The sequence below is a fragment of the Rhinopithecus roxellana genome, chromosome 7 (assembly GCF_007565055.1).
Source record: "Rhinopithecus roxellana isolate Shanxi Qingling chromosome 7, ASM756505v1, whole genome shotgun sequence".
NCBI lineage: Eukaryota > Metazoa > Chordata > Mammalia > Primates > Cercopithecidae > Rhinopithecus > Rhinopithecus roxellana.
Window position 1 is genome coordinate 75250897 of NC_044555.1, and position 19555 is coordinate 75270451.

The 19555-nt window shown below is 47.3% G+C and overlaps 1 protein-coding gene and 1 pseudogene across 2 annotated transcripts in view; one reads left to right on the forward strand and one right to left on the reverse strand.

Moving 5' to 3' along the window:
- Positions 1 to 19555, forward strand: part of SHROOM2 (shroom family member 2) — a 163517-nt gene that overhangs the window by 28895 nt on the left and 115067 nt on the right. The window lies entirely within an intron of this gene.
- LOC104653793 lies at positions 633 to 1880 on the reverse strand (annotated as a pseudogene).

The following is a 19555-nucleotide window of genomic DNA, read 5'->3' on the forward strand; positions in this document are numbered from 1 at the left end:
TATTTTTAGTAGAGACGGGGTTTCACCGTGTTAGCCAGGATGGTCTCGATCTCCTGACCTCGTGATCCGCCCGTCTCGGCCTCCCAAAGTGCTGGGATTACAGGCTTGAGCCACCGCGCCCGGCCAAGTAGTATTATTTCTTAATGGGCTGAATAAGGTGATTACAAATAAGTTTGCTTTACATCCTGTTGAAGACCTCTTTACAGCCTCAGCACCTAACAATATCTAGCAGGCTCTAAGAATGCTCGTCAGGCGAAATGATGATGTAACATTTGAAAATGGAGCCAGTTACTTCAGGTTAAGTCATTCAGAACCAAGTATCTGAAGAATGGCCAAAATCAAATCTTTATTTTTATAACTGTATAAATGTGATCCAAATGTGTTCACCACCAGTTTTTCAAAAAGAAACATGCTATAAATAAGCAAACTACATCTGCTCACTAATGTGTGTGTGGACTCCCTAGATGTCTCATTGGGCTTAATTACAGAGCACTCACAGTAATAGATTTTTAGTGTATAGTGTAGCTTGATGTTAAGCCATTTTAGCTTTTGCACATGCATGTTGTGCTTCTGGCTGATAATGGAAAAGAATTTGCAGCATTACACTGTTAAGCTAGGTTGCATCCATCCCATTAAATGGCATCAATATCAATGTCATCATCCTTGTTTTTGGACTTTACAGTTTCAACTTTAGGTACACTGGCAGTCTTCTAATATACCACCTCAATGTTCTCATCTTCATCTTCTTTACCACCAGAAGATTCTTCCTCTGCCTCCTTCATTTTATAAATGGTTCTGCTTTGACGCAAATCTCTTTGGCTAGTTCTTTTGAGACATATTTCTTAAAGGCCTTTTTTCCAACCAGCTGATGATGACCTCTTCTTCTAAAAAATCTACATCATACATCTTCAAGATATGTGGAATCTTGGAGATGAGGTGAGCTTGGTGCATGCATTGCTACCCCACACATCAAACCACGAAGAAGGTACCATTGAGCTTTTTTGTTGTTGTGACAAAATCATAGGAAATGGTGCCTGTATTTCTTATGTGTTCTCTAATCTCCTCTTTAAAAAGAACTCCAGTCGGAACAAGAGGGCCCATGGCTTTTACATCCAGTCCTTCTGCTTCAGCAACAATTTCTTTGTCACATAAATCAATGATACCCTCTTCTTTCTTTTTCTTCACAAAATCAAACAGGATGTTGGCCCACTCCTCAACTGTTCTTTCCAAATCATCATGGAGTATCAGAACTTTTGCATGATCACTGATTTTTTCCAATCTGCGACTTTGAGCTTCCTCACTTGTATCTTCCCCCCAGTCATCCTCCTCTTCTTCCACCGTATGTGGAGGAGGGCTAATTTCTTTGGTGGTGGTGGTAGTGTTGTCTCACTGCTGGATATGGAGCCATTTTCCTTGTCTTTGCCCTTTCTATTTTTCTTTTCCTTTTCTTTCTTTCCTGTACCACTGTCACTATTCTCAGGTGGGTTTTTGAGAATGAATGTGCAGAGTTTATGGTGTGTGTCAAGCATGCCTTGATAGCCACAGGCTTTATAAGAATTACCTATTGTTTGCTGCTTTGGCTTGACATGCATATCTGTTTCAGGACTCTCACATTCAGGACAGAGAACAAATTTTTTAATGAATCCATCCAACATGTCTTGCACCTTATTGGCTTCATGAGATCCATTCACAATGTAACAATGTATCCCACCAAAATATTTGGTAGGATACCTTGGAGGCCGATTAATCGCCTTTGCCGTGTCAATCATGTTGACTATAACTGTCTTGATTCCATTTCCTTTGCCCTCAACCTTGGCAATCATACAGGGCATCTTGTGATATAACTGGTCTGACACGCTGTGGTTGACATTGACAGACATTTTGGCTTTATTAGTGGCTTTATCAATAAGATGAAGATATCTTTGCAGCTTTTTCGTATCTTCTGTCTGGAGAAGAAGGGATGACATAAACGACTGCAAAAGTTCTCGGTCTCTGATGTGAAAACATTTTCGCTACCGAGGCTGTAAGCTGTCTTGCTTGTATGCTGTGTTTCCCCATTACAGGTACCAATGGCTGCACAACAGCTCTTCTGGTGAAGGCCTCCCTGCTCTCCCAGGCTTGAAAAGCGCTGTCCTTCATGCTTCCCTGTCACCTTGCTCCTAGCAGGCATCACATCAAGTCCACCCTGCCAGTTTATCTTTTTTTTTTGAGATGGAGTCTCGCTCTATTGCCCAGGCTGGAGTGCAGTGGTGCGATCTCAGCTCACTGAAACCTCTGTCTCCTGGGTTCAAGTGATTCTACTGCCTCAGCCTCCTGAGTAGCTGGGATTACAGGCACCTACCACCACACCCAGCTAATTTTTTTTTTTTTTTTTTTTTTTTTAGTAGAGACAGAGTTTCACTATGTTGCCCAGGCTGGTTCTGAACTCCTGACCTAAGGTGATCTGCCTGCCTAGGCCTCCCGAAGTGCTGGGATTACGGGCATGAGTAATCCTGGCTCCCTCCACCTTTTTAATTTTTTTTTTTTTTTCAGATTATGTTTTTCAAGCTTCAAGATTTATTTTATTGCAGTATTTTTTTTTGAAAATATAAAGAGTTATCCAGTAGAGTCTCATCACACATGGACTGAAGCTGACACCATCCTATGGCCCACAGAGTCTTCTGTAACTGGGTCTTCAACACGTGGCCTTCCCTCCATCCTTTCCCACCCTCTTTGCTCCAGCCACACCCAGCTTCCAGCTTCTAGAAGCAGCCTGCATTCCTCCCCCACCCGTGTTAAAATAGACAGAGTCTTGCTCTGTCACCCAGGCTGAAGTGCAGTGGTGCGATCATAGCTTACTGCAGTCTCGAATTCCTGGGCTTAAGCAATCGTCCCACCTCAGCCCTCCCAAGTAGCTGGGACTACAGATGCACCACCGTGCCCTGCTAATTCAAAAGTTTTTTTTAGAGATGAGTTCTCACCATGTTGCCCAGGCTGGTCTCAAACTCCTGGGCTCAAGTGATCCTCCTGCCTTGGTCTCCCAAATTGCTAGGATTTACTGATGTGTGCCACTGCACCCGGCCTTCCTTTTTCTTTTGAAAAAATCCTTAGGTTTTAATAAAATTCCGTGTCCTCCATTCTCTGAAATCTGTATGAGGTACCAGAAGTCTCAATTTGACAATAGATATGGTCAGGATATTTCTAATGTTTGGATGATCCTCTGCAAACTAGAGGCCCGCAGACTTCTGTAAAGGGCCAGAGAGTAAATATTTTTGGCTCTGTGGGCCAAATTACTCCTCTGTACTATATAGCATGAACGCTGCTGTAGACAGTGTGTAAATGAAAGGATTGTGTGCCAATAAATCTTTATTTACAAAAGCAGGCAATGGGCAGTAATTGGTATACTGGCTGGGGCTTGCTGCCCTTAGTAAGCAGTGGTTTTCAAAGTGTGGTTCCCAGACCAGCAGCATCAGTATCCCCTGGGAACTTGGCGGGGATGAAAATTCTTGGACCCCACTCTAGACCTGCTGAACCCCAAACCAGAAGTTAGTCAGGAATCATCTGGGTGATGCTGATGCTGGCTCCACACAGCAGAGCAGTTCTCTGTACAACTGCTCCACAGAGATGTGGCCTGTCTTCCATTTGCATTCTAATTAGCATGTGCAAAACCTCCGAATCACAGTTGCTGGGACCCAGGGACCTGAATTTTAACAACTGGCTCAGATGGTTTTATACACACTGAAATCAGAACCAGTTTCTAAAGCAGCACTTCTCTGAACCAGTAGAGGACATGGGAGAGGCGTCAGGGAAGTTTTTCAGACTACAACGTGGGCTTGCCTGGGGTGCTTTGCAAGAAGGAGGGGGTAAATGTGCAAAATGGGAGTGGGTGTGGCTTTTTATTAGCTTATTGTGAACTCTGCCCATGATAACTGGTCTGGGAAGGTGGATTTATTTCTTTTCTCCTACATGTAATGTGTGTTTTGAAACCCAGGAATTTCTGAAATTTTAAAGCCTGTTGGTTGTAATAAATATTGCACCCCATCACATTTGCTACCACATGTGCTAACTTGTATTTAGTATTTGAAGTGAAAACGGGTGGAGAAATACTGTGTGATCCATTGGTATCAAATATCTTGAATATGCAAAAGCTTCAAATGCTTGAATATGCAAAGACAGCAGAATGGTGGTTACCCGGGACGGAGTGCAGAGGGGAGGGTCTGGCAGCGGGCATGGGGTTTCTGTTGGGGTGATGAAAATGTTCTGGACTTAGAGAGTGGTGGTTGCACAACTCTGTGAATATACTAAAAACCCCTTGATTGTATACTTTAAAAAGGTGAATTTTATTGTATATAAGTTATACTCAAGAAAGCAGTTATTTAATAAAAGGAAATGGGTCACGGTGTGTGTTCAGCCTTATTCTTGAATTGTAGAGACATCACTGAGAGGAGGCTGACCCTGAAGGCCCCTGTTAGAGCCCATCCTGGGGCAGTTCTTCAGTGGCCCTGAATTCATGTCACAGGGATCATCACTAAGCTGTGATTTTTCATGCTGGATCTGACCCAGGAGCAGACAGGCCTGGGAAAGAGTGTGTGTTGTTTATGGAGCCTCACCCCTGAGTAGGTGATCCCTGATTGAGGGAGAAACTCACACAGTGTTCCTCCAGGGCATGTAGCTGGAAGACCCCCTGGGCTGGGGAGCTGGTGGCAGCCTGCAGGTTAGGGGAAGGGGGGAGGAGGCTGCAGTGGGTGAGGTGGGCAGGAGCCAGGGCCTTGCTCCAGGGCAGTGGGAGCCATGGAAGACTTTTAAGCAGGGTGTGGTGGCAGAGACCACTTGTAGTAGAAGGGCAAATGGGTACAGGAGTTACAAGGAGGAATTAGGAAGCCTTGTGCTACCAGCAGTGATAGAGAAAAGTCAAGGGATGAGAGTGGTACCACTAAGGCACAGTATGCGTATCTGGTGCAGGGATGGAGGATCCTGGTGCCTGAATGCATGTGTGCATCTGTGCATGACTGCTTGCCTCTCCCTCCCTCCATCCCATCTGCCTGGGAGAGGCCAGGGCTGAGCAGGGATCAGTCCCCAGAGTCCTGGCTCCTGGATCCGTGCTCAGTGCCAGGCAGGTGGCAGCTTCAGAAAGCTCTGTGGAGGGAATGGCCAAATCTGGTGCAGACCGGCTCCTGTCTGCCCAGGTGCAGCTGGGGCTGCTTCAACATGCTTGCTCAGGGCCAGGAGGAGGAGGAGGTGTGCTCAGTGCCTCCAGGCAGGAGTGGGCCTCCCTGGGGCTCTGTCCCTTCTCTGAGGACTCCCAGCAAACACTGACAGCGGGGATCTTCAATGCCCTGTCCTAACTGCTTGTGCAGGAAATGAAGCAATTTGTTGGAAAAACTCAATTTTGAGAATAAGAATTCTTCTTCTTTATATTTTTAGAGACAGGATCTCTCTCTGTTGCCCAGACTGGAGTGCAGTGGCATGATCATTGCTCACTGCAGCCTTAAACTCCCAGGCTTAAGCTATCCTCCTGCCTCAGCCTCCCAAGTAGCTGGGACTACAGGCTTGTGCCACCACGCCTGGCTAATTTTTCTGATTTTTAGTAGAGACAAGGTCTTGCTATGTTGCCTAGGCTGGTGTGGAACTCCTGGCCTCAAGTGATCTTCTTGTCTCTGCCAATTTCATGTTATTCTTAAACATAAGATTGTATTTGAATTGTCACCATAAATAATAAGATCTTATTTTTGTAGTTGTGTCTTCACTGCATGTAAAATTGCATAGCATGCTAGGAAAAGAGAATCAGGTAGTAGTTAATTCTCCCAGGAAGAAGCAGGATCTATACAAAGTCATTTTTGTTTTTTGCTTTGTTTTGTTTTTGGTAATAATCATGGAATTATGCTCCAGATTTACATGGAGAAACAACATTTTTTTCTTTTCTTTTCTTTCTTCTTTTTTTTTTTTTTTTTTTGAGATAGGGTCTTGCTTGTTTGCCTAGGCTGGAATGCAGTGGCGCAATCACAGCTCACTGCAACCTCCACCTCCCAAACTCAAGTGATCCTCCCACCTCAGCTTGCTGAGTAGCTGGGACTATAGGCATGTACTACCACACCCGGCTAATTTTAAAATTTTTGGTAGAGATGAGGTTTTGCCATGTTGCCCAGGCTGGTCTCCTGGGCTCAAAGTATCCTCCTGCCTTGGTCTTCCAAAGTGCTGGGATTACAGGCGTGAGCCACTGCAGCAGCCCAAGAAATAACATTTGGGTATTAGGTGAATGAGGCTCGTTCACATTCCAGGTTTTTCCTCAAATCTTTTTAATTTAAACAACAGCTTAAAAATTAAGGTCGGCCGGGTGCTGTGGCTCACGCCTGTAATCCTAGCACTTTGGGAGGCCAAGGCAGGTGGATCACCTGAGGTCAGGAGTTCGAGATCAGCCTGGCCAACATGGAGAAACCCAGTCTCTACTAAAAAAAAAAAAAAAGGCCGGGCGCGGTGGCTCAAGCCTGTAATCCCAGCACTTTGGGAGGCTGAGACGGGTGGATCACGAGGTCAGGAGATCGAGACCATCCTGGCTAACACCGTGAAACCCCGTCTCTACTAAAAAATACAAAAAACCAGCCGAGCGAGGTGGCGGGCGCCTGTAGTCCCAGCTACTCGGGAGGCTGAAGCAGGAGAATGGCGTAAACCCGGGAGGCGGAGCTTGCAGTGAGCTGAGATCCGGCCACTGCACTCCAGCCTGGGCGGCAGAGCGAGACTCCATCTCAAAAAAAAAAAAAAAAAAAAAAAAAAGCTGGGCGTGGTGGCACTTGCCTATAATCCCAGCTGCTCAGGAGGCTGAGGCAGGAGAAACTCTTGAACCTGGGAGGCGGAGGTTGCAGTGAGCCAAGATCGCACCATTGCACTCCAGCCTGGGAAACAAGAGCTGAAACTCCGTCTCAAAAATAAATAAATAAATAAATAAATAAATAAATAAATAAATAAATAAATAAAATAAAATAAAATAAAAGGTCATGGATTTCTAGTAAGAGAAGAGAGTATGTAAGTTGGAATGCATAAACCTAGAAATCTCCCATTCCATGGATTTTGCCCCTCTCTTCCTCCCCTCCCCACAAAGAAATAAGTCATTTGGACCAAAGCAATTGCATAAACCTTTCTTAGCTGGTTTCCGGAGCTCCCTGGGAATAATGAGGGTGGAAAGCTGGAGGGGCGTTCTGGGTATTGGAATGCAAGCCAGTGGATCTGTAGCCCGCTGTGCTTCTGGGAGCCTGACACAACACACAACCAGCACATAACCGTTGTGCCTTTTTGAACTGTGCAGGGTCTTAGCTGGGCTGGGCAGTTTCACACAGCTGTTTTCCCAGTCGGGATGTTCACTTATGGTTGAGTGCCTGATAAGAGTAGGGAGAGAGGAATGTTCCCAGCCATCTACTGCAGGACACTTGGGACCCCCATCTTGAGATGGTCTCAGGATTGTGGAAGGGGTGGCAGGGGTGCTGGGTTTGCTTTCATGAAAGAGAGAAGCAGTTTCCCTTCTACTTATCTTGTTTTCAGATGTAGTGGAGTAAGCCAGGAAATATTTCTCCTGGATGAAAGGTCACTCTTCTTACATTGGAAGCTTTGGAAAAATCTCCCTAAATATCAAAACACAAAGGTTATGGAATAATATGTGCTTGGAATAGCTTAAGTGGTTAAAAAATTCTCTTTGCAGCTCAATATTAAAAGAAAAATAATAGACTGTTCTTGTACAAAAATGAAAGGGATCACGAAGAATGTGTTTCCAGCCAGCTTCCTGCACTGGGGTTATTGCACCAGGACTGTGTCTCCGTAGTAGAGACCCTGTTTACTGTGTTGCTTAGTCCTTAGTCAAGAAAGCAATATTTGAACCGGTAATCCCATGACAGCATGACATTTTAACTTGTAAGACTTTTTGGGTTCTCACAATGTGGTGGGAGTCTGTTTTGGTATTTTGTTCCTATAAACTCAGTTGGGGCTGACAAAATTAATGAACTGGCATTTTAGAGAAAGTGACATTGTAACTTCCCCTCCTCTTCCCATGTTTACATCCACACTGATAAAGATGCAACCTTGTCTGTAGCTCATTCTCCAGGAACTTGAGTGTCAAGGACAGTCTGCACCGCCCTTGGGAAATGGGCATTCCCTGGCATTGAGTTGTTAATTGGACTCTGAGTGCTCGAGCTGCATTTATGGTTCCATACGTGGGTGTGTGTTTGTGTTTCAGTGAGGAAGATAGTAGCTGCTTCCCTCCCACAGCCTTGTGGACCCTGGCTGCACATTTGAGTTGCCTGTTTGAGGCTGTTTGACCCTTTCTTAGCCAGTTTCTGGAGCTCCCTGGGAAGAATGAGGGTGGAAAGCTAGAGGGGTGTCCTGGGTGTTGGAATGCAAGCCAGTGGATCTGTAGCCTGCTGTGCTTCTGGACACTCAACATGACACACAACTGTGTGTGTTCCAACAGAACCTCTGGGTGTGTCTGAAGCCCTCTGGGTGACTCCACCTGTGGCCACAGTTGGGAGCAAGCCTGTCTGGGCCTCAGCCTCCTGCAACTGTGATAGCCCCCACCCAGGGTGGGTTCATGTGCCTCTCACGGTAGCAACTCCATGGCTTGCCTGAGGTGGGCCAGGTTCTTTAGGGGCTAATGTCTCACCTCCCTGCCCAGTTCTGGTTCTCAGTGACTGTGATAGGCCATCATGACCTTTGTCAAATTCACCGGATACCTTTCTTCCCCTTGCCTTGTTTTTGCACATTGGAATTTGCAAGCCAGTCTGTGGTCATCCGAAGTTGTGCTCTTCATGCATAACCGCACCTCCATGCCTCACTGCTGGGCTCGGATGACACAGGTGGGAGACTTCTGAATATTAGAAGTTTATTGGGACATCTAAATTGTATTCTAAATAACCTTTTTTTTTTTTTGGACAGGTATCATTTTCCTTTTTTTTTTTTTTTAAATCTCTATTTCTAAGAATAATTTTATCTTCAGCTCTTATCCATCATTTAAAAACAATAACAAAAGAGGCTGGGTGTGGTGGCTCAAAATCCCAGCATTTTGGGAGGCTGAGGTGAGAGGATTACTTGAGCTCAGGGGTTCAAGAGCAGTCTGGGCAATATGGCGAGACCCTATCTCTACAAAAAATACAGAAGATGTAGCTGGGTGTGGTGGTGCACGCCTGTAGTCCTAGGTACTCGGGAAGCTGAAGTGGGAGGATCACTTGAGCCTGGGGAAGTCAAGGCTGCAGTGAGCCGTGATTGTGCCTCTGCACTCCGTCCAGGGCGACAGAGAGATACCCTGTCTAAATAAAAAAGAAAAAAACAGCAAAAGAAAATATTACTATGTACATTCTCATCTTTCAAAGAATGAACAAGATTTGGAAAAATGCACTGAGGCTCAAATGCTTTTGAAAGCTGGACAGTGGTAGAGAATGTTGAGTCTTTGGGCCTCTGGTCAGCTTTTAAGACCAGGGTGAAAACAGACCCCTGGAAATGTTACTGTGTGTTCAGTTAAATAAAAGAAGGGGGATGACGCCATTCCTCCAGTGCAGTGGTGAAACCTTGGCTGTGCATTCAGATCACCTGGGGGAGCCGCGAAGCACTGCTGATGGCCAGGCTGCACCCCAGGCCAGTTAGTCAGGAGACTGAGGGCAGGGGCAGGTATCGGTGATTCTAAAGAACACCAGGAGAGTCCAGTGTAGCCCGGATGGAGGGTTATGGTCTTACATGTTAGCCTTGACAATTTTTCTTTTTCTTTTCTTTTTTGTTTTTTGTTTTGTTTTGTTTTGTTTTTCTTATTGTGTCACCCAGGCTGGAGTGCGGTGATGTGACCTGGACTCACTGCAGCCTCAACCATCCAAGTTCAAGTGATCTTCCCATCTCAGCCTCCCAGAGTGCTGGGATTACAGGCATGAGCCACCACGCCCAGCTAGCCTTGACTCTTGTTGGCAGGTTAACAGACAGGCACCAAGCATTCTCTGCAAAGTTCACGGTGAACATTGAGTCCCCCTGGCCCGGAGCCTGCCTGAGTTTCATGAATGGGTGTGTTTTCTAAGCTGGAGGGGGCCACATTGGTTCTCTTTGGTTTGGGGCAAGGGAGCAAGTCAACCTTTGGTCAGGCTGTGGTGGTCAAGGTGTCACAGGAAGGGAAAAGGTGTAGTCTGTGCTGAGGCTGGGGCCGAGGGATTTTCAAGCAGAAGGAACTCCAGGGAGTATGGAATGCACTCTTCTGCCTTGGGGAGCAGGGAGACCAATAGACCCAAGCAGTTCTGGGAAAGTAAGTGGTGCTGCTGTGTGGGGAGGTGGAGCAAGGAGGAGGGAGGAGGCCTTCCTCCGCTGAGAGAATAGGGTCCTTCCGGGTCGGGGTAGTTGAGCTGCATTGTGTGGAATACTAGCTAAGGACCTAGCAGGTGCCAGGCTAAATGCTTTCCGGCAGGGCTTCTCTAAGAGTGTTCTTCCCATCAGCAGCATCATCTTCCTCTGTGAGCTTGTCCAAAATGCAGAGGCTCAGGCCCTGCCCCAAGTCCTGCCCTTTAAGGGTTGTATTAGTCCGATTTTACACTGCTATAAAGAATTACCTAAGACTGGGTAATTTATAAAGAGGCTTAATTGACTCACAGTTTCACATGGCTGGGAAGGCGTCAGGAAACTTACGATCATGGTGGAAGAGGAAGAGGCACATCTTACATGGTGGCAGGCGAGAGAGAGTAGGCAAGAGCAGGGAAAACTGCCTTATAAAACCATCAGATCTTGTGAGAACTCACTATCACAAGAACCGCATGGAGGGGAATGCCCCCATTATCCAATCACCTTCTACCTGGTCCCTCCCTTGACACATGGGGATTATGAGAATTATGATTCAAGATGAGATCTGGGCGGGGACACAGAACCAAACCATATCAAGGGCCATCTGGAGGTTTCTGATCATAGGCTGGTGCTTGGGAACCTCAGCCTGATAGACTTTCTCTTATCCATTTCTCATATGTCTTCCAGGGAAGAAGTTGTTGTTGTTCTTATTATTATTATTGTTGCTTTAGTGACAGAGTATTGCTCTCTCAGAGTAAGCCTCACCCAGGCTGGAGAGCAGTGGCATGATGTTAACTCACTGCGACCTCCAACTCTCCCATCTGAGCCTCCCGGGTAGCTGGGACTGTAGGTGCATGCTACCATGCCCAGTTAATGTTATTTTTTTTTGTAAAGACAGGGTCTTGCTGTGTTGCCCAGGCTGGTCTCAAACTCCTGGGCTCAAGTGATCCTCCAGCCTTGCCTCCCGAAGTGCTGGGATCGCAGGTGTGAGCCACTATGCCCAGCTTTCCTGTCTATGTCTATGTCTATCTGTCTCTTCATCCACATGTATGGTTTTACAAATGGCAAAGCAATGGTTATTTCTATTTTGAACAGGCAAATGACACCTCAGCAGGGTGTAGCATAAGGACCATAACACTATCTATGAGTTAGTAAACCAGACGCTAATCCTTTGTGTTGATTGACTTTGAATTTAAAACCTTTGAGCACAGTTTTCACATACCTAAAGTTGGGAAGGTGATGCTTCCTGGGATTGTTTTTTGTTTTTGTGTTTTAAACAGATTCTCTCTCTGTCGCCCAGGCTGGACTGTAGTGGCTCAATCTTGGCTCCTGCAACCTTCACCTCCCAGGTTCAAGTGATTCTCCTGCCACAGCCTCCTGAGTAGCTGGGACTACAGGCATGTGCCACCACACCCGGCTAACTTTTGTATTTTTAGTAGAGGCGGGGTTTCACCATGTTAGCCAGGCTAGTCTCAAACTCCTGACCTCAGGTGATCTACCCACCTCAGCCTCACAAAGTGCTGAGATTACAGGCATGAGCCACCGCGCCTGGCCCCTGGGGCTGAGTAGCTGTTGCCACAGTCTACACATGCTAGCTGTTAATAGCAGCACTGGTCAGAGACTCCACCTTTCCAGTGCCCTTGCAGTAGGTGTGATTGCTTTGTTGGTTAAGAGCTGACCCCAGAGGTTTGTGGTGACAAGGACCAGAGCCATCCTTTGGAGGTGGAGTTCCAGTGATGCCCAATCATGATGGGGGCCGCTGTTGATCTGTACACTCTTTGGTTCCTTTTCAGCCCTTAGGGTGGCAGGGACACATTGAGATTCTAGGGCCAAGAGACTGGGAGCCAGTCCTAGTACAAGGCATTTTTTTAAATATATGAAAACAAGGATGGTGAATCTGGAAGTTGATAAATTGCAGTTGGCTGAAGGTGACGCACAAGCGAAGGCATTTCTAAGCCAGAAGAAAATATGATTCAGATTGGAAACAGAACACACACCTGCTGGTTGCGGCAGAGTGATCTGAACGTGCTCATTACGACAGTCTAGTAGGGGTAGGTACAAAGATTATTCATCATGCATGCTTTCAGGATGAGAAAACCAAGGGCTCAGATATAATACAATATTATTCAGGTTTCAGGTTCAGTTGATGCTTTTAGGAGAGTATTTTGGCCCAGTTTTTTTTATTATAATTTTTTTTTTAAGAATCATTAGCTAATGGTTTCAGAAAATACATGAGATTATTTCAGATTCACAGTGGCATGTCTTGGGCTCTGCAAGTCTCTCCCTCTCACACACAGTAAGAAGGTGGCCTTCTGCAGTCCAGGAAGAGACACCTCACCAGAACCTAATTATGTTGCCATCTTGATCATGGACTTCCCAGCTCCAGGCTGTGAGAAATACGTTTCTTTCTTTTTGTGTGTGTGCTGGGATTACAGGCATGAGCCACTGCACCTGGCAGAAATATGTATTGTTGCTATTCCCTGCTCCCCTCTGCCCCTGGTAGCCTCCATTCCACTTTCTGGTTCTATGAGTTTAACTGCTTGAATCTCTTTTTGCCATGTACACGGAGCAGGGGGAGCGCTGGCTCCTGGATGATTGCCCGAATTTTCTTGCTGCCTAGAGTCACTGATCTGCCACAGCCATCTGTCTGGAAAGTGGGGTCAGCTGAATTGGAAGTGGCAACCTGATGACTTTCCAACATAGAGCATGATAATTCTTGTCCTTCACGCAAAGATTAACCTGGAAGAAAGCATGTTGTAGCTAAGAAAATTGATCAGGTTAGCTGTTACAGGGTCTCAAGTGAACCCCTGGTTTCTTTTTTTTTTTTTTGAGACAGAGTTTCGCTCTTGTTGCCCAGGCTGGAGTGCAATGGTGCGATCTTGGCTCACCATAGCCTCTACCTCTCGGGTTCAAGTGATTCTCCTGCCTCAGCCTCCCGAGTTGACGGGATTACAGGCATGCGCCACCACGCCAGGCTAATATTTTTGTATTTTTAGTAGAGACAGGGTTTCTCCATGTTGGTCAGACTGGTCACGAACTCCTGACCTCAGGTGATCCGCCCGTTTTGGCCTCCCAAAGTGCTGGGCTTACAACCCCTAGTTTCTTAGATAACTATCCAGCCTATTGTCAAAGGCCAGACATTAACACCATGTGTTGAATGCATGGGTCTCACGAGAGGCGTCTGTGAGTTCTGAGTTTAGGCAGAAGGCGAGAGAAGTCAGGTTCTGTTGTATATTAGAGGAAAGCTTAAGGTTGAACCCACAGAACCACACACAGGAGAGGGGGAGGGAAACTGAGGAAAACACTGACCTTTGTCAGAAAAGACTGTTACAGAGGGGAAACCGAAATAGCTGGTTAGTGCCGTAGATGTGGTTTGTCAACATGACACTATTGACATTTGGGGCTTGATGATTCTTTGCTGTGGGGGCTTTTCTGTGGATTGTAGGATATTTAGCAACATCTTGGCATCTGTCTCCAGATGAGGACAACCAAAACTGTTTCTAGACATTGCCAAGTGTCTAGGGGATGGAGACCACAGTCACTGTGTCTTAGTCTGTTCAGGTTTCTGTAACAAAAGACCATAGACCAGTTGACGGTGGCTCATTCCTGTAATCCCAGCACTTTGAGAAGCTGAGGTGGGCTGATCACCTGAGGTCAGGAGTTCAAGACTAGCCTGACCAACATGGAGAAACCCTGTCTCTACTAAAAATACAAAATTAGCTAGATGTGGTGGCACATGCCTGTAATCCCAGCTACTCAGGAGGCTGAGACAGGAGAATCGCTTGAACCTGGGAGGCGGAGGTTATGGTGAGCTGAGATCACGCCATTGCACTCCAGCCTGGGCAACAAGAACAGAACTCCATCTCAAAAACAAACGAGCAAACAAAAACAATGGACATTTGTTGCTCATAGTTCTGGGGGCTGGAAATCCAAGATCGAGGCGTGGCAGATTCAGTGTCTGGTGAGGGCTTCCTGGTTCACACAGTGCCTTCTTGCTGTATCCATGCATGGTGGAAGGGGCAACAGAGCTCTCTGGGGTCCCTTTAATAAGGGCACTAATCCCATTCTTGAGGCTCCACCCTCATGATGTAATCACTTCCCAAAGGCCCACCTCCTAACACCATCACCATGAGGATCAGGAGTTCAACATATGGATTTTGTGGGTTGGGGGACACACATTCAGTCTGCAGCACATACCAGTTAGGAGGCACTTCTATCCACTGTCAGATTCTCCCTAATGTGTCATTCTTCCCTTGGCCTTAGGGCTGGGAGCCCTAGGGAACGTTAGTTAAGGTCTTCACACCTTCTTCTTTCCTGTGTTCTCTTTGCGCTGAAGTTTGCTTCAGGTGTTTAACAGAGTCTGGTCCTTGAAAAGGCAGGATGACCTTGGCAAGACCTAGAGGAGCCAGGGTGCCTGTCCAGAGGCAGGGAGCTCCTTAGGCCCGCACAGTGGGGCTTGGCCAGGGATCCATCCTCAGGACTTGGTTCTGGTGTGGGAGGTAACACCCAACGCCTGTGTCTCCCTAGCCCTGCCGAGCCCCTCCCTCTGCAACACACCCCTCCTTGCTTGTCTTGTACTTTGTGTTTGTCAGGGAGCATGACTAGGTTGGTAGGGAGTAGAAAGGAAATCTCCAATCCTGAGGGATTCGGGATGCTGTCCCGTGGCCATCTCTTGACTGAGTCTTTTGGAATCGTGTGCTGGCTCCCTCGAAGTAGGATTCATGTGACCATGTGGCGCAGGCAGGTTTAGTAGTTAGGAAACCGTTTACCCAGTAGGCATATGGGATAGGGAGTGGGCACAGCTAGAGCTGGGAGTGCCCCAGCACACTAGAAGAACCAGCAGGAGCCTGCATATGAACTGGCTGAGCTCCCCAGCTGACCGTTGAGCTCACTTGCAGGTCAGCGTGTCCTGGGGCTTGCTTGTTGAGCACTAACGTGTGTGCAGCTTGCAGGGGTAAGGGTGGGGGGCGGGTGCACCTCACTCTGAGCCAGCTTCTCTGATGGCCCCTGGCTTGCTTGTCTACCAGGTGTTCCTCTGGCCAAGGTCAAAACTTCAGATATTTGATATTTCTTGTTTTGTGTATAGGGAGTAGTAGAAATCTACTTTGAAATGGGTCAGAGGAAGGGGGAGGACTTACTTGTGTTGGTTTCTGAAGCAGGAAGTGGCCACATGCAAAGGTTTTCCTGTGACCGGGCAGTCACAGAGGGGGAGATGAGATGGGAGGAGGAGTTGCCGGCACAATGGAAAGTGCTTTACTTCTAGTTAACAAATGTCTTCTCACATCCTTGTGGAGAAGAAAAACTGCAGGTGGCCCTGAGACTCTGTTGACTAGGAAATGACACACAGAACAAAAACCGCAGCCTCAGAGCAAGCATCCCTGAGTCCCTTCACTGTCTGTGTGTGGGAACACCTTGCTCCTCATTCCGTAACAGGAATCTGCCACGTTGCAGAGCAGACATTTTATGACCTGTGACCCCGTCCCATGTTGAATTGAATACACTTCTTTCCAGTGTTCTCTGGCTCTTGTGTTAGCGTAGTGACCTGCAGTCTCTCCTCTCCAAGGCAGACTTCCACATTTTCCCAAAGTTTTGGAAATTCCCTTCTCCTAGGTCATCATGAAGAAAGTGAATCAAAATACTGGGTGATGTTTGCTCTGCAGGTTACTTTTGTTTAAAACTATATTGTGAATCACTGTATACATTTTCAGCTACCCCACTCCTGCATCGGACCTCCTAATTAGGGACCTCATAACTAAGCACTTAGTTACTAGGACTTTGAGCACTGAAGGACTCCATTGACAATGAAGAGACACACAAGTAGATTCTGTGTGTGTGTGTGTGTGTGCATGCGTGCACATGTGCACACATGACAACAGAATTCCAGACAACTCCAGACAACCAGAACTACTTTGTTTGCAAGTGACAGAAATACAGCCTAGACGATTAGCTTCCGTGGGAGCGGGACTGCGTTAACTCCCCAGCTAGAAAGTCTCAAGGGGCTTCAGGCGTGCTGGAGGACCCACTGTGTCTCCCTGTCCCACCCCACTGAGATCCGACGGCCTCCTTCCTGCTGGCCTAGTTCTCCAGCAGATTTCCCACAGTGACCACACATGTCCCTGGGCTTGTGTTCTACAGACCTGCAGCCTCAAAGGAAGGACAACGTTCCTCCCTGACAAGCCTGGCCGAGGTTCCCATCTACACTAGTGATTCACAGTTGGGAGTGACTTTGCTCCCCAGACATTTGGCAATGTCCAGAGGTGTTTTTGGTTGTCTTAAGATGGGGGGATGCTACTGGCCTTTGTGGATGGAGAGTAGGGATGCTGCTTCACATCTGCCAGTGCACACGACGCCCCCCTCACAGCAAACAGGGGTCCATCTCAGTGTGGTGGTGGTGCTGAGCTGAGAGCTGCAGCACTGGACCTGTCACCCTATCCCAGGACCGTGGCCCCCAGCATGGGTTGACTCCCACGTGCCAGGAGAGTACTGGGGAAGTCTGTCAGGAGGAGGTGGTGTCCTCCAGAGGGAGGAATCTGCTGGACGAAAAGAGAGGCTCAGACACTCCGTGTGGTGTTGCATGTCCTCCCGAATGTTGTGCGCACAGGAAATGCTGTATAGGTGCCCGCGGAACTGAGCTGGCAAGACAGGGAGGCAGAGCTCCCTCCAAAACAGGGAGCAGAGCTCGGTTCTCACTGCTTTGCTCAGGTGTTGCCAAGGCAGCTCATGGAACTTCACCTGGAAGAGGTCAAGGGTAAGCCATGGGCTCATTGTGAAGTCAGTTGGTGTTGCCCATCAGTGCTCTTGTTCATTCCTCCCTGGTCCTCTTTCTCCACTTTATTTATTTATTTATTGTCTTTGAGACAGCATCTCACAAAAAGTAAAAAAATAAAAAGAGCATCTCACTGTTGCCCAAGCTGGAGTGCAGTGGCACAATCACAGTTCACCTTTTATCTTGATCTCCCGGGTTCAAGAGATTCTCCCCCCTTGGGTTTTCCTTGTCAGGGAGCTGAGCCAGGTAGAGAGGGGTGTTTGCAAGGTGCACTGCCCGTGCCGGCAGGGTCTGATTACTGGTGCAGAGCCCATGGTTTAGTTTTGCACTGGCTTTGTTCTAAAACTTCACCTAGCATCTGCCACTCTGCAGAAACAGGTGGCGCTCCATCAGGAGGTGGTGCTGTCATGCCTACCCAAGGTGCCAGTCAGGGAAGTCCCTGTTCATCCTCATTGATTCTGATGTCCAGAATCTTACAGAGAATTTTTTTCTTTATATAAAGTAGGTTTTATTGTGTTCACCTTGAAAACAACTCACTGATGGGGAAAAACACACTGACAGTGTTGACTGCAAATAGAGTGACCTCATATATTCATTTCAAACTGGGAGTCAGGAAACTGGACCTGCAGGGCAGAGAACCTATGCTTTGCGGTTGCCTGGAGGACCAGAAGTCCACAGGAAGAAAGGGCCAGTTGAATATATGCACGGACAGATGTGTGTGGGGCAAATAATTCCTGGGGCTCTGTCTCCCTCTCTTCCCATCCCCCTCTCCCTGTCCAGCAGTTTTAATGTTTCGAGCCTTGCTGTTCTAAGGAAGGAGGCAAGAGCAGCAGCAGCAGCATCCCCTTGGAAGCACATTAGAATGCAGGGCAATGGAGAGAAACCATTCAGCCACACTAGGGTTTAGGACAACGTTAATTCTTCTGCCGTCTTACAGGGCCTGGCTGCAAAAAGCAAAAAGAAGAAAAGCAGCCTTAGCATACACCATTGTATACCCCAAAGAAGGGTTGTGCTTTTGGCACCAGCGTGGGCCAGAAGGATTCTGATTTTAGAAAACCAAACTTTTCAACTTTGGGAGAGCACCCGCCCTGCCCTAGGGGGGTACTGGGTGCAGAAGCCCAGCACTGCTTTTGCCCGTCCTTACTGGCTCTCTTCATGTTTTTGTTTTGTTTGGTTTGGTTTGGTTGTTTTGAGTCAGGCTCTCGCTGTGTTGCCCAGGCTGGATGGAGTCCAGTGGAACCATCATAGGTCACTGCAGCCTCCAACTGCTGGGCTCAAGTAATCCTCTCATCTCTGGAGTAGTTGTGTGCCACCACACCCGGCTCAGTTTTCTCTTGTTTTTGTTTGGAGGCTAAACACCGAGGTTCCCTGAAGAAAGTTGGTTGGAGTTAGAGTTGTTCTAGAATCTCTCACTGTCAAGTAAAGAACTCTGCTGAGCAGCTGAGCCCGGAAGCTTCTTCGCACACCTGAGCACCTTTCCTGAGCCACGTACAGCCCACCCGAAGGCGTCTGCACACCTGGAGAGTGGGGAGGAGAAGGGCAGCAGGCCCAGGCCCAAGGCAGCCGGCTTTGCATGGTGCAGTGGGGAGTGGAAAGGCTCACGTCCCCTCTCCCAGCTCCTCTTTTTAGTGGACAGTGACCTTGGGTAAAAGTGGACCATGCTCAGCCTCAGTTTTCTCCTCTCTAAAAGGAGGGGAACCCCTGGCAGCATTGTGTCTAGAGTCTGCAGGACCTCAGAGATTGCTGGACACATAGACAGCGCTCAACAGATTGGAACTGGAGGTCTCTAAGAACATTTCTGGGCTTGGTTTAGCATCTTTGCAATGTCTGTGTGTCCTCGCTTCTCTCCCTCTCTAGCTGTTCTTCAGTCTCAGCTTCAGTCTACCCATCAGCTTCTCTCTCTCTCTTTTCTCCCCCCTCCTTCTCCCTTCTCTCTCTCCCTTTCCCTCCCACTGTTTTTCTTTTACAGCTTTATCGAGGTATCAAGGTATGAGATTTTCTTTCTTCTTTCTTTCTTTCTTTCTTTCTTTCTTTCTTTCTTTCTTTCTTTCTTTCTTTCTTTCTTTCTTTCTTTCTTTCTTTTCTTTTCTTTCTTTCTTTCTTTCTTTTTTTTTTGTTAAGAGGCAGGGTCTCACTATATTGACCACACTGGTCTTGAACTCCTGGCCTGAAGCAATCCTCCTATCTCAGCCTCCCAAAGTGCTGGGATTACAGGCGTGAGCCACTGTTGTCGGCTACTTTCTACACTATAAAATTGACCCATTTTAAGTATACAATCAGGGATTTATAATGAGTTCAAAGGTGTGCATTCTTCATTATGATCCAATTTTAAACCCTTTCCATCACCCCCAAAAGATCCTTTTTATTCCTTAAGCCATCCCTTCTGGTTTCCACCACAGCCCCCAGGCAACCACGAATCTCCTTTCTGTCTCTGGATTTGCCTCATTTGGACACTCCCTGTACATGGAATCCTGCAGTATGTGGTGTTCTGTGACTGGCTTTTTGACTCTGCATCATGTT